General features: G+C 40.3%; 5 non-coding genes across 5 annotated transcripts; all 5 read left to right on the forward strand.

Moving 5' to 3' along the window:
• The first annotated feature begins 1076 nt into the window (after positions 1-1076).
• On the forward strand, positions 1077-1149 carry trnar-acg. Its single transcript has one exon. It is a non-coding gene; the product is annotated as a tRNA-Arg (tRNA).
• Positions 1150-5808: 4659 nt separating this feature from the next.
• On the forward strand, positions 5809-5881 carry trnar-acg. The gene has a single exon. It is a non-coding gene; the product is annotated as a tRNA-Arg (tRNA).
• Positions 5882-6426: 545 nt separating this feature from the next.
• On the forward strand, positions 6427-6499 carry trnar-acg. Its single transcript has one exon. It is a non-coding gene; the product is annotated as a tRNA-Arg (tRNA).
• A 3170-nt stretch (positions 6500-9669) lies between these two features.
• On the forward strand, positions 9670-9742 carry trnar-acg. The gene has a single exon. It is a non-coding gene; the product is annotated as a tRNA-Arg (tRNA).
• Positions 9743-11868: 2126 nt separating this feature from the next.
• Positions 11869-11940, forward strand: trnae-uuc. The gene has a single exon. It is a non-coding gene; the product is annotated as a tRNA-Glu (tRNA).
• Positions 11941-14722: the final 2782 nt, after the last annotated feature.

A 14722-nucleotide genomic window follows, 5' to 3' on the forward strand; every position in this document is an offset into this window, starting at 1 on the left:
CATTTAAAGATTTGTCTGTGATGTGTATTTTAAGTATGTGTCTTCCCATATGGTCTAGCGGTTAGGATTCCTGGTTTTCACCCAGGTGGCCCGTGTTCAACTTCCGGTATGGGAAAGAATAACTTGTCATTAGGTACGCACTTGTGTAACAAGAGATGCAGTACTTTCACACAACACAACAATATTCACTCTGCAACAGGAAATGTGACATGTTATGTAGATTCATATTATATAACGTTTTTTAAACGTTGAATACACTTCATGGCTGCATTTCTTGCTCTGCAGTAAAATTCATGCAACAACAGGAGGATCAAATTAAGATATGCATCTGAAACAGAAAACCAAGGAACCTTGTTGTTGAGAGACGCTATGACTGTGTACACTGGTCTAGCTATGACCTGACTTCAGCTTAGATGTGGGGCCAGTGGCGCAATGGATAACGTGTCTGACTACGGATCAGAAGATTCTAGGTTCGACTCCTGGCTGGCTTAATACTTTATTTAATTGACTGAAATCAAGCTGGGAATGATACTGTATACCTTTCAGTGCTTCTGGCTGTTCTCACTTTAAACACATTTTAGATGGATTTCATTTGGACATTCCCCAACATCTCTGAGAAAAAAAGATGTAGTTTTTGAATCCAACAGGCATGATGTCAACATTTAAAGATTTGTCTGTGATGTGTATTCTAAGTATGTGTCTTCCCATATGGTCTAGCGGTTAGGATTCCTGGTTTTCACCCAGGTGGCCGGGTTCAACTCCCGGTATGGGAAAGAATATATTTTCTTTAGGTACCCACTTGTGTAACAACAGATGCAGCAGTTTCTCACAACACAACAATATTCCCTCAGCAACAGGAAATGTGACATGTCATGTAGATTCAAATTATACAAGGCTTTTTAAACGTTGAATAAACTTCATGGCTGCATTTCTTGCTCTGCAGTAAAATTCATGCAACAACAGGAGGATCAAATTAAGATATGCATCTGAAACAGAAAACCAAGGAACCTTGTTGTTGAGAAACGCTATGACTGTGTACACTGGTCTAGCTGTGACCTGACTTCAGCTTAGACGTGGGGCCAGTGGCGCAATGGATAACGTGTCTGACTACGGATCAGAAGATTCTAGGTTCGACTCCTGGCTGGCTCAATACTTTATTTAATTGACTGAAATCAAGCTGGGAATGATACTGTATACCTTTCAGTGCTTCTGGCTGTTCTCACTTTAAACACATTTTAGATGGATTTCATCTGGACATTCCCCAACATCTCTGAGAAAAAAAGATGTAGTTTTTGAATCCAACAGGCATGATGTCAACATTTAAAGATTTGCCTGTGATGTGTATTTTATGTATGTGTCTTCCCATATGGTCTAGCTGTTAGGATTCCTGCTTTTCACCCAGGTGGCCCGGGTTCAACTCCCGGTATGGGAAAGAATAACTTGTCATTAGGTACGCACTTGTGTAACAACAGATGCAGTACTTTCACACAACACAACAATATTCACTCAGGAAATGTGACATGTTATGTAGATTCATATTATATAACGTTTTTTAAACGTTGAATACACTTCATGGCTGCATTTCTTGCTCTGCAGTAAAATTCATGCAACAACAGGAGGATCAAATTAACATATGCATCTGAAACAGAAAACCAAGGAACCTTGTTGTTGAGAAACGCTATGACTGTGTACACTGGTCTAGCTGTGACCTGACTTCAGCTTAGACGTGGTGCCACTAGCGCAATGGATAACGTGTCTGACTACGGATCAGAAGATTCTAGGTTCGACTCCTGGCTGTCTCAATACTTTGTTTAATTGACTGAAATCAAGCAAGGAATGATACTGTATTAAAAAAAGATGTAGCTTTTAAATCAAACAGGCATAATGTCAACATTTAAAGATTTGTCTGTGATGTGTATTTTAAGTATGTGTCTTCCCATATGGTCTAGCGGTTAGGATTCCTGGTTTTCACCCAGGTGGCCCGTGTTCAACTCCCGGTATGGGAAAGAATAACTTGTCATTAGGTACGCACTTGTGTAACAACAGATGCAGTACTTTCACACAACACAACAATATTCACTCAGCAACAGGAAATGTGACATGTTATGTAGATTCATATTATATAACGTTTTTAAACGTTGAATACACTTCATGGCTGCATTTCTTGCTCTGCAGTAAAATTCATGCAACAACAGGAGGATCAAATTAAGATATGCATCTGAAACAGAAAACCAAGGAACCTTGTTGTTGAGAAACGCTATGACTGTGTACACTGGTCTAGCTGTGACCTGACTTCAGCTTAGACGTGGGGCCAGTGGCGCAATGGATAACCTGTCTGACTACGGATCAGAAGATTCTAGGTTCAATTCCTGGCTGGCTCAATACTTTATTTAATTGACTGAAATCAAGCTGGGAATGATACTGTATACCTTTCAGTGCTTCTGGCTGTTCTCACTTTAAACACATTTTAGACGGATTTCATCTGGACATTCCCCAACATCTCTGAGAAAAAAAGATGTAGCTTTTAAATCCAACAGGCATAATGTCAACATTTAAAGATTTGTCTGTGATGTGTATTTTAAGTATGTGTCTTCCCATATGGTCTAGCGGTTAGGATTCCTGGTTTTCACCCAGGTGGCCCGGGTTCAACTCCCAGTATGGGAAAGAATATATTTTCGTTAGGTACCCACTTGTGTAACAACAGATGCAGCAGTTTCTCACAACACAACAAGATTCCCTCAGCAACAGGAAATGTGACTTGTTATGTAGATTCAAATTATACAAAGCTTTTTAAACGTTGAATACACTTCATGGCTGCATTTCTTGCTCTGCAGTAAAATTCATGCAACAACAGGAGGATCAAATTAAGATATGCATCTGAAACAGAAAACCAAGGAACCTTGATGTTGACAGACGCCATGACTGTGTACACTGGTCTAGCTGTGACCTGACTTCAGTTTAGGTGTGGGGCCAGTGGCGCAATGGATAAAGTGTCTTACTACGGATCAGAAGATTCTAGGTTCAACTCCTGGCTCAATACTTTATTTAATTGACTGAAATCAAGCTGGGAATGATACTGTATACCTTTCAGTGCTTCTGGCTGTTCTCACTTCAAACACATTTTAGACGGACTTCATCTGGACATTCCCCAACATCTCTGAGAAAAAAAGATGTAGCTTTTAAATCCAACAGGCATGATGTCAACATTTAAAGATTTGTCTGTGATGTGTATTCAAAGTATGTGTCTTCCCATATGGTCTAGCGGTTAGGATTCCTGGTTTTCACCCAGGTGGCCGGGTTCAACTCCCGGTATGGGAAAGAATATATTTTCTTTAGGTACCCACTTGTGTAACAACAGATGCAGCAGTTTCTCACAACACAACAATATTCCCTCAGCAACAGGAAATGTGACATGTCATGTAGATTCAAATTATACAAGGCTTTTTAAACGTTGAATAAACTTCATGGCTGCATTTCTTGCTCTGCAGTAAAATTCATGCAACAACAGGAGGATCAAATTAAGATATGCATCTGAAACAGAAAACCAAGGAACCTTGTTGTTGACAGACGCTTTTGACTGTGTACATTTGTCTAGCTGTGACCTGACTTCAGCTTAGACGTGGTGCCAGTGAGGGTAGGCAACAACATCTCCTCCCCGCTGATCCTCAACACGGGGGCCCCACAAAGGTGCGTTCTGAGCCCTCTCCTGTACTCCCTGTTCACCGACGACTGCGTGGCCACGCACGCCTCCAACTCAATCATCAAGTTTGCGGACGACACAACAGTGGTAGGCTTGATTACCAACAACGACGAGACGGCCTACAGGGAGGAGGTGAGGGCCCTCGGAGTGTGGTGTCAGGAAAATAACCTCACACTCAACGTCAACAAAACTAAGGAGATGATTGTGGACTTCAGGAAACAGCAGAGGGAACACCCCCTATCCACATCGATGGAACAGTAGTGGAGAGGGTAGCTAGTTTTAAGTTCCTCGGCATACACATCACAGACAAACTGAATTGGTCCACTCACACTGACAGCGTCGTGAAGAAGGCGCAGCAGCGCCTATTCAACCTCAGGAGGCTGAAGAAATTCGGCTTGTCACCAAAAGCACTCACAAACTTCTACAGATGCACAATCGAGAGCATCCTGGCGGGCTGTATCACCGCCTGGTACGGCAACTGCTCCGCCCTCAACCGTAAGGCTCTCCAGAGGGTAGTGAGGACTGCACAACGCATCACCGGGGGCAAACTACCTGCCCTCCAGGACACCCACACCACCCGTTGTTACAGGAAGGCCATAAAGATCATCAAGGACATCAACCACCCAAACCACTGCCTGTTCACCCCGCTATCATCCAGAAGGCGAGGTCAGTACAGGTGCATCAAAGCTGGGACCGAGAGACTGAAAAACAGCTTCTATCTCAAGGCCATCAGACTGTTAAACAGCCACCACTAACATTGAGTGGCTGCTGCCAACACACTGTCATTGACACTGACCCAACTCCAGCCATTTTAATAATGGGAATTGATGGGAAATGATGTAAATATATCACTAGCCACTTTAAACAATGCTACCTTATATAATGTTACTTACCCTACATTATTCATCTCATATGCATATGTATATACTGTACTCTACATCATCGACTGCATCCTTATGTAACACATGTATCACTAGCCACTTTAACTATGCCACTTTGTTTACTTTGTCTACACACTCATCTCATATGTATATACTGTACTCGATACCATCTACTGTATGCTCCTCTGTACCATCACTCATTCATATATCCTTATGTACATGTTCCTTATCCCCTTACACTGTGTATAAGACAGTAGTTTTGGAATTGTTAGTTAGATTACTTGTTGGTTATCACTGCATTGTCGGAACTAGAAGCACAAGCATTTCGCTACACTCTCATTAACATCTGCTAACCATGTGTATGTGACGAATAACATTTGATTTGATTTGATTTGAATGGATAACGTGTCTGACTACGGATCAGAAGATTCTAGGTTTGACTCCTGGCTGGCTCAATACTTTATTTAATTGACTGAAATCAAGCTGGGAATGATACTGTATACCTTTCAGTGCTTCTGGCTGTTCTCACTTCAAACACATTTTAGACAGATTTCATCTGGACATTCCCCAACATCTCTGAGAAAAAAAGATGTAGTTTTTGAATCCAACAGGCATGATGTCAACATTTAAAGATTTGTCTGTGATGTGTATTTTAAGTTTTTGTCTTCCCATATGGTCTAGCGGTTAGGATTCCTGGTTTTCACCCAGGTTGCCTGGGTTCAACTCCCGGTATGGGAAAGAATATATTTTCGTAGGGTATCCACTTGTGTAACAACAGTTGCTTTTAAATCCAACAGGCATAATGTCAACATTTAAAGATTTGTCTGTGATGTGTATTTTAAATATGTGTCTTCCCATATGGTCTAGCGGTTAGGATTCCTTGTTTTCACCCAGGTGGCCCGGGTTCAACTCCCGGTATGGGAAAGAATATCTTGTCATTAGGTACCCACTTGTGTAACAACAGATGCAGCAGTTTCTCACAACATAACAATATTCCCTCAGCAACATGAAATGAGACATGTCATGTAGATTCATATTATATAACGTTTTTTAAACGTTGAATACACTTCATGGCTGCATTTCTTGCTCTGCAGTAAAATTCATGCAACAACAGGAGGATCAAATTAAGATATGCATCTGAAACAGAAAACCAAGGAACCTTGTTGTTGAGAGACGCTATGACTGTGTACACTGGTCTAGCTATGACCTGACTTGAGCTTAGACGTGGGGCCAGTGGCGCAATGGATAACGTGTCTGACTACGGATCAGAAGATTCTAGGTTCGACTCCTGGCTGGCTCAATACTTTATTTAATTTACTGAAATCAAGCTGGGAATGATACTGTATACCTTTCAGTGCTTCTGGCTGTTCTCACTTTAAACACATTTTAGACGGATTTCATCTGGACATTCCCCAACATCTCTGAGAAAAAAAGATGTAGCTTTTAAATCCAGCAGGCATAATGTCAACATTTAAAATGGTCTAGCGGTTAGGATTCCTGGTTTTCACCCAGGTGGCCTGGGTTCAACTCCCGGTATGGGAAAGAATATATTTTCGTTAGGTACCCACTTGTGTAACAACAGATGCAGCAGTTTCTCACAACACAACAAGATTCCCTCAGCAACAGGAAATGTGACTTGTTATGTAGATTCAAATTATACAAAGCTTTTTAAACGTTGAATACACTTCATGGCTGCATTTCTTGCTCTGCAGTAAAATTCATGCAACAACAGGAGGATCAAATTAAGATATGCATCTGAAACAGAAAACCAAGGAACGTTGATGTTGACAGACGCCATGACTGTGTACACTGGTCTAGCTGTGACCTGACTTCAGTTTAGGCGTGGGGCCAGTGGCGCAATGGATAACGTGTCTGACTACGGATCAGAAGATTCTAGGTTCGACTCCTGGCTGGCTCAATACTTTATTTAATTGACTGAAATCAAGCTGGGAATGATACTGTATACCTTTCAGTGCTTCTGGCTGTTCTCACTTTAAACACATTTTAGACGGATTTCATCTGGACATTCCCCAACATCTCTGAGAAAAAAAGATGTAGTTTTTGAATCCAACAGGCATAATGTCAACATTTAAAGATTTGTCTGTGATGTGTATTTTAAGTATGTGTCTTCCCATCTGGTCTAGCGGTTAGGATTCCTGGTTTTCACCCAGGTGGCCCGAGTTCAACTCCCGGTATGGGAAAGAATAACTCATCGTTAGGTACGCACTTGTGTAACAACAGATTCAGCAGTTTCACAAAACAGTATTCCCTCAGCAACAGCAAATGTGACATGTCATGTAGATTCAAATTATACAAGGCTTTTTAAACGATGAATACACTTCATGGCTGCATTTCTTGCTCTGCAGTAAAATTCATGCAACAACAGGAGGATCAAATTAAGATATGCATCTGAAACAGAAAACCAAGGAACCTTGTTGTTGACAGACGCCATGACTGTGTACACTGGTCTAGCTGTGACCTGACTTCAGCTTAGACGTGGTGCCAGTGGCGAAATGGATAACGTGTCTGACTACGGATCAGAAGATTCTAGGTTCGACTCCTGGCTGGCTCAATACTTTATTTAATTGACTGAAATCAAGCTGGGAATGATACTGTATACCTTTCTGTGCTTCTGGCTGTTCTCACTTCAAACACATTATAGATGGATTTCATCTGGACATTCCCCAACATCTCTGAGAAAAAAGATGTAGTTTTTGAATCCAACAGGCATAATGTCAACATGTAAAGATTTGTCTGTGATGTGTATTTTAAGTATGTGTCTTCCCATATGGTCTAGCGGTTAGGATTCCTGGTTTTCACCCAGGTGGCCCAGGTTCAACTCCCGGTATGGGAAAGAATATATTTTTGTTATGTTACCCACTTGTGTAACAACAGATGCAGCAGTTTCTCACAACACAACAATATTCCCTCAGCAACAGGAAATGTGACTTGTTATGTAGATTCAAATTATATAAGTCTTTTTAAACGTTGAATACACTTCATGGCTGCATTTCTTGCTCTGCAGTAAAATTCAAGCAACAACAGGATGATCAAATTAAGATATGCATCTGAAACAGAAAACCATCACTCATTCATATATCCTTATGTACATGTTCCTTATCCCCTTACACTGTGTATAAGACAGTAGTTTTGGAATTGTTAGTTAAATTACTTGTTGGTTATCACTGCATTGTCGGAATTAGAAGCACAAGCATTTCGCTACACTCGCATTAACATCTGCTAACCATGTGTATGTGACAAATAACATTTGATTTGATTTGATTTGAATGGATAACGTGTCTGACTACGGATCAGAAGATTCTAGGTTTGACTCCTGGCTGGCTCAATACTTTGTTTAATTGACTGAAATCAAGCAGGGAATGATACTGTATTAAAAAAGATGTAGCTTTTAAATCAAACAGGCATAATGTCAACATTTAAAGATTTGTCTGTGATGTGTATTTTAAGTATGTGTCTTCCCATATGGTCTAGCGGTTAGGATTCCTTGTTTTCACCCAGGTGGCCCGGGTTCAACTCCTGATATGGGAAAGAATATCTTTTCGTTAGGTAACCACTTGTGTAACAACAGATGCAGCAGTTTCACACAACACAACAATATTCCCTCAGCAACAGGAAATGTGACATGTTATGTATATTCAAATTATACAAAGCTTTTTAAACGTTGAATAAACTTCATGGCTGCATTTCTTGCTCTGCAGTAAAATTCATGCAACAACAGGAGGATCAAATTAAGATATGCATCTGAAACAGAAAACCAAGGAACCTTGTTGTTGACAGACGCCAAGACTGTGTACACTGGTCTAGCTGTGACCTGACTTCAGCTTATACGTGGGGCCAGTGGCGCAATAGATAACGTGTCTGATTACGGATCAGAAGATTCTAGGTTCGACTCCTGGCTGGCTCAATACTTTATTTAATTGACTGAAATCAAGCTGGTAATGATACTGTATAACTTTCAGTGCTTCTGGCTGTTCTCACTTCAAACACATTTTAGACGGATTTCATCTGGACATTCCCCAACATCTCTGAGAAGAAAGATGTAGTTTTTGAATCCAACAGGCATAATGTCAACATTTAAAGATTTGTCTGTGATGTGTATTTTATGTATATGTCTTCCCATATGGTCTAAGAGTTAGGATTCCTGGTTTTCACCCAGGTGGCCTGGGTTCGACTCCCGGTATGGGAAAGAATATCTTTTCGTTAGGTACCCACTTGTGTAACAACAGATGCAGCAGTTTCACACAACACAACAATATTCCCTCATCAACAGGAAATGTGACATGTTATGTAGATTCAAATTATATAAGGCTTTTTAAATGTTGAATACACTTCATGGCTGCATTTCTTGCTCTGCAGTAAAATTCATGCAACAACAGGAGGATCAAATTAAGATATGCATCTGAAACAGAAAAAAAAGGAACCTTGTTGTTGACAGACGCCATGACTGTGTACACTGGTCTAGCTGTGACCTGACTTCAGCTTAGACGTGGGGCCAGTGGCGCAATGGATAACGTGTCTGAATACGGATCAGAAGATTCTAGGTCGACTCCTGGCTGGCTCAATACTTTGTTTATTTGACTGAAATCAAGCAGGGAATGATACTGTATTAAAAAAGATGTAGCTTTTAAATCAAACAGGCATAATGTCAACATTTAAAGATTTGTCTGTGATGTGTATTTTAAGTATGTGTCTTCCCATATGGTCTAGCGGTTAGGATTCCTGGTTTTCACCCAGGTGGCCCGTGTTCAACTTCCGGTATGGGAAAGAATAACTTGTCATTAGTTACGCACTTGTGTAACAAGAGATGCAGTACTTTCACACAACACAACAATATTCACTCAGCAACAGGAAATGTGACATGTTATGTAGATTCATATTATATAACGTTTTTTAAACGTTGAATACACTTCATGGCTGCATTTCTTGCTCTGCAGTAAAATTCATGCAACAACAGGAGGATCAAATTAAGATATGCATCTGAAACAGAAAACCAAGGAACCTTGTTGTTGAGAGACGCTATGACTGTGTACACTGGTCTAGCTATGACCTGACTTGAGCTTAGACGTGGGGCCAGTGGCGCAATGGATAACGTGTCTGACTACGGATCAGAAGATTCTAGGTTCGACTCCTGGCTGGCTCAATACTTTATTTAATTTACTGAAATCAAGCTGGGAATGATACTGTATACCTTTCAGTGCTTCTGGCTGTTCTCACTTTAAACACATTTTAGACGGATTTCATCTGGACATTCCCCAACATCTCTGAGAAAAAAAGATGTAGCTTTTAAATCCAGCAGGCATAATGTCAACATTTAAAATGGTCTAGCGGTTAGGATTCCTGGTTTTCACCCAGGTGGCCTGGTTTCAACTCCTGGTATGGGAAAGAATATATTTTCGTTAGGTACCCACTTGTGTAACAACAGATGCAGCAGTTTCTCACAACACAACAAGATTCCCTCAGCAACAGGAAATGTACATGTTATGTAGATTCAAATTATACATAGATTTAAACGTTGAATAAACTTCATGGCTGCATTTCTTGCTCTGCAGTAAAATTCATGCAACAACATGAGGATCAAATTAAGACATGCATCTGTTTTCACCCAGGTGGCCCAGGTTTGGGAAAGAATAACTTGAATAACTTGTCATTAGGTACGCACTTGTGTAACAACAGATGCAGCAGTTTCTCACAACACAACAATATTCCCTCAGCAACAGGAAATGTACATGTTATGTAGATTCAAATTATACAAAGATTTAAACATTGAATAAACTTCATGGCTGCATTTCTTGCTCTGCAGTAAAATTCATGCAACAACATGAGGATCAAATTAAGACATGCATCTGAAACCGAAAAACAAGGAGTAAGTATGTGTTTTCCCATATGGTCTAGCGGTTAGGATTCCTGGTTTTCACCCAGGTGGCAAGGGTTCAACTCCCGGTATGGGAAAGATCATCTTATCGTTAGGTACCCACTTGTGTAACAACAGATGCAGCAGTTTCACACAACAAAACAATATTCTCTCAGCAACAGGAAATGTGACATGTTATGTATATACAAAGCTTTTTAAACGTTGAATAAACTTCATGGCTGGATTTCTTGCTCTGCAGTAAAATTCATGCAACAACAGGAGGATCAAATTAAGATATGCATCTGAAACAGAAAACCAAGGAGCCTTGTTGTTGACAGACACTATGACTGTGTACACTGGTCTAGCTGTGACCTGACTTAAGCTTAGATGTAGGGCCAGTGGTGCTATGGATAACGTGTCTGACTACGGATCAGAAGATTCTAGGTTTGACTCCTGGCTTGCTCAATAATTTGTTTAATTGACTGAAATCAAGCTGGGAATTATACTGTATACCTTTCAGTGCTTCTGGCTGTTCTCACTTCAACCACATTTTAGACGGATTTCATCTGGACATTCCCCAACATCTCTGAGAAAAAAAGATGTAGCTTTTAAATCCAACAGGCATGATGTCAACATTTAAAGATTTGTCTGTGATGTGTATTTTAAGTATATGTCTTCCCATATGGTCTAGCGGTTAGGATTCCTGGTTTTCACCCAGGTGGCACGGGTTCAACTCCCGGTATGGGAAAGAATATATTTTCGTTAGGTACCCACTTGTGTAACAACAGATGCAGCAGTTTCTCACAACACAACAATATTCCCTCAGCAACAGGAAATGTGACTTGTTATGTAGATTCAAATTATACAAGGGTTTTTAAACGTTGAATAGGATTCCTGGTTGTCACCCAGGTGGCCTAGGTTCAACTCCCGGTATAAGAAAGAATAACTTGTCGTTAGGTACACACTTGTGTAACAACAGATGCAGCAGTTTCACAAAACAATATTCCCTCAGCAACAGGAAATGTGACATGTCATGTATATTCAAATTATACAAGGCTTTTTAAACGTTGAATACGCTTCATGGCTGCATTTCTTGCTCTGCAGTAAAATTCATGCAACAACAGGAGGATCAAATTAAGATATGCATCTGAAAATGAAAACCAAGGAACCTTGTTTTTGACAGACGCTATGACTGTGTACACTGGTCTAGCTGTGACCTGACTTCAGCTTAGACGTTGGGCCAGTGTCGCAATGGATAACATGTCTGACTACGGATCAGAAGATTCTAGGTTCGACTCCTGGCTGGCTCAATACTTTGTTTAATTGACTGAAATCAAGCTGGGAATGATACTGTATACAGGCATAATGTCAACATTTAAAGATTTGACTGTGATGTGTATTTTAAGTATTTGTCTTCCCATATGGTCTAGCGGTTAGGATTCCTGGTTTTCACCCAGGTGGCCCGGGTTCAACTCCCGGTATGGGAAAGAATAACTTGTCATTAGGTACGCACTTGTGTAACAACAGATGCAGTACTTTCACACAACACAACAATATTCACTCAGCAACAGGAAATGTGACATGTTATGTAGATTCAAATTACATAAGGCTTTTTAAACGTTGAATACACTTCATGGCTGCATTTCTTGCTCTGCAGTAAAATTCATGCAACAACAGGAGGATCAAATTAAGATATGCATCTGAAACAGAAAAAAAAGGAACCTTGTTGTTGACAGACGCCATGACTGTGTACACTGGTCTAGCTGTGACCTGACTTCAGCTTAGACGTGGGGCCAGTGGCGCAATGGATAACGTGTCTGAATACGGATCAGAAGATTCTAGGTCGACTCCTGGCTGGCTCAATACTTTGTTTAATTGACTGAAATCAAGCAGGGAATGATACTGTATTAAAAAAAGATGTAGCTTTTAAATCAAACAGGCATAATGTCAACATTTAAAGATTTGTCTGTGATGTGTATTTTAAGTATGTGTCTTCCCATATGGTCTAGCGGTTAGGATTCCTGGTTTTCACCCAGGTGGCCCGTGTTCAACTCCCGGTATGGGAAAGAATAACTTGTCATTAGGTACGCACTTGTGTAACAACAGATGCAGTACTTTCACACAACACAACAATATTCACTCAGCAACAGGAAATGTGACATGTTATGTACATTCATATTATATAACGTTTTTTAAACGTTGAATACACTTCATGGCTGCATTTCTTGCTCTGCAGTAAAATTCATGCAACAACAGGAGGATCAAATTAAGATATGCATCTGAAACAGAAAACCAAGGAACCTTGTTGTTGAGAGACACTATGACTGTGTACACTGGTCTAGCTATGACCTGACTTCAGCTTAGACGTGGGGCCAGTGGCGCAATGGATAACGTGTCTGACTACGGATCAGAAGATTCTAGGTTCGACTCCTGGCTGGCTTAATACTTTATTTAATTGACTGAAATCAAGCTGGGAATGATACTGTATACCTTTCAGTGCTTCTGGCTGTTCTCACTTTAAACACATTTTAGATGGATTTCATCTGGACATTCCCCAACATCTCTGAGAAAAAAAAGATGTAGTTTTTGAATCCAACAGGCATGATGTCAACATTTAAAGATTTGTCTGTGATGTGTATTTTATGTATGTGTCTTCCCATATGGTCTAGCGGTTATGATTCCTGCTTTTCACCCAGGTGGCCCGGGTTCAACTCCCGGTATGGGAAAGAATAACTTGTCATTAGGTACGCACTTGTGTAACAACAGATGCAGTACTTCCACACAACTCAACAATATTCACTCAGCAACAGGAAATGTGACATGTTATGTAGATTCATATTATATAACGTTTTTTAAACGTTGAATACACTTCATGGCTGCATTTCTTGCTCTGCAGTAAAATTCATGCAACAACAGGAGGATCAAATTAACATATGCATCTGAAACAGAAAACCAAGGAACCTTGTTGTTGAGAAACGCTATGACTGTGTACACTGGTCTAGCTGTGACCTGACTTCAGCTTAGACGTGGTGCCACTGGCGCAATGGATAACGTGTCTGACTACGGATCAGAAGATTCTAGGTTCGACTCCTGGATGTCTCAATACTTTGTTTAATTGACTGAAATCAAGCAGGGAATGATACTGTATTAAAAAAAAAGATGTAGCTTTTAAATCAAACAGGCATAATGTCAACATTTAAAGATTTGTCTGTGATGTGTATTTTAAGTTTGTGTCTACCCATATGGTCTAGCGGTTAGGATTCCTGGTTTTCACCCAGGTGGCCCGGGTTCAACTCCTGGTATGGGAAAGAATATCTTGTCGTAAGGTACGTACTTGTGTAACAACAGATGCAGCAGTTTCTCACAATACAACAATATTCCCTCAGCAACATGAAATGTGACATGTCATGTAGATTCAAATTATACAAGTCTTTTTAAACGTTGAATACACTTCATGGCTGCATTTCTTGCTCTGCAGTAAAATTCATGCAACAACAGGAGGATCAAATTAAGATATGCATCTTAAACAGAAAACCAAGGAAACTTGTTGTTGACAGACGCTATGACTCTGTACACTGGTCTAGCTGTGACCTGACTTCAGCTTAGATCTGGGGCCAGTGGCGCAATGGATAACGTGTCTGACTATGATTCAGAAGATTCTATGTTCGACTCCTGGCTGGCTCAATACTTTGTTTAATTGACTGAAATCAAGCTGGGAATGATACTGTATACCTTTCAGTGCTTCTGGCTGTTCTCACTTCAAACACATTTTAGACGGATTTCATCTGGACATTCCCCAACATCTCTGAGAAAAAAAGATGTAGCTTTTAAATCCAACAGGCATAATGTTAACATTTAAAGACTTGTCTGTGATGTGAATTTTTAAGTATGTGTCTTCCCGTATGGTCTAGCGGTTAGGATTCCTGTTTTTCACCCAGGTGGCCCGGGTTCAACTCCTGGTATGGGAAAGAATATATTTTCGTAGGGTATCCACTTGTGTAACAACAGATGCTTTTAAATCCAACAGGCATAATGTCAACATTTAAAGATTTGTCTGTGATGTGTATTTTAAGTATGTGTCTTCCCATATGGTCTAGCAGTTAGGATTCCTGGTTTTCACCCAGGTTGCCTGGGTTCAACTCCCGGTATGGGAAAGAATATCTTGTCGTTAGGTACGCACTTGTGTAACAACAGATGCAGCAGTTTCTCACAACACAACAATATTCCCTCAGCAACAGGAAATGTGACTTGTTATGTAGATTCAAATTA

This window comes from Oncorhynchus gorbuscha, unplaced genomic scaffold (genome assembly GCF_021184085.1).
Source record: "Oncorhynchus gorbuscha isolate QuinsamMale2020 ecotype Even-year unplaced genomic scaffold, OgorEven_v1.0 Un_scaffold_1128, whole genome shotgun sequence".
In the NCBI taxonomy this organism is placed as follows: Eukaryota; Metazoa; Chordata; class Actinopteri; order Salmoniformes; family Salmonidae; genus Oncorhynchus; species Oncorhynchus gorbuscha.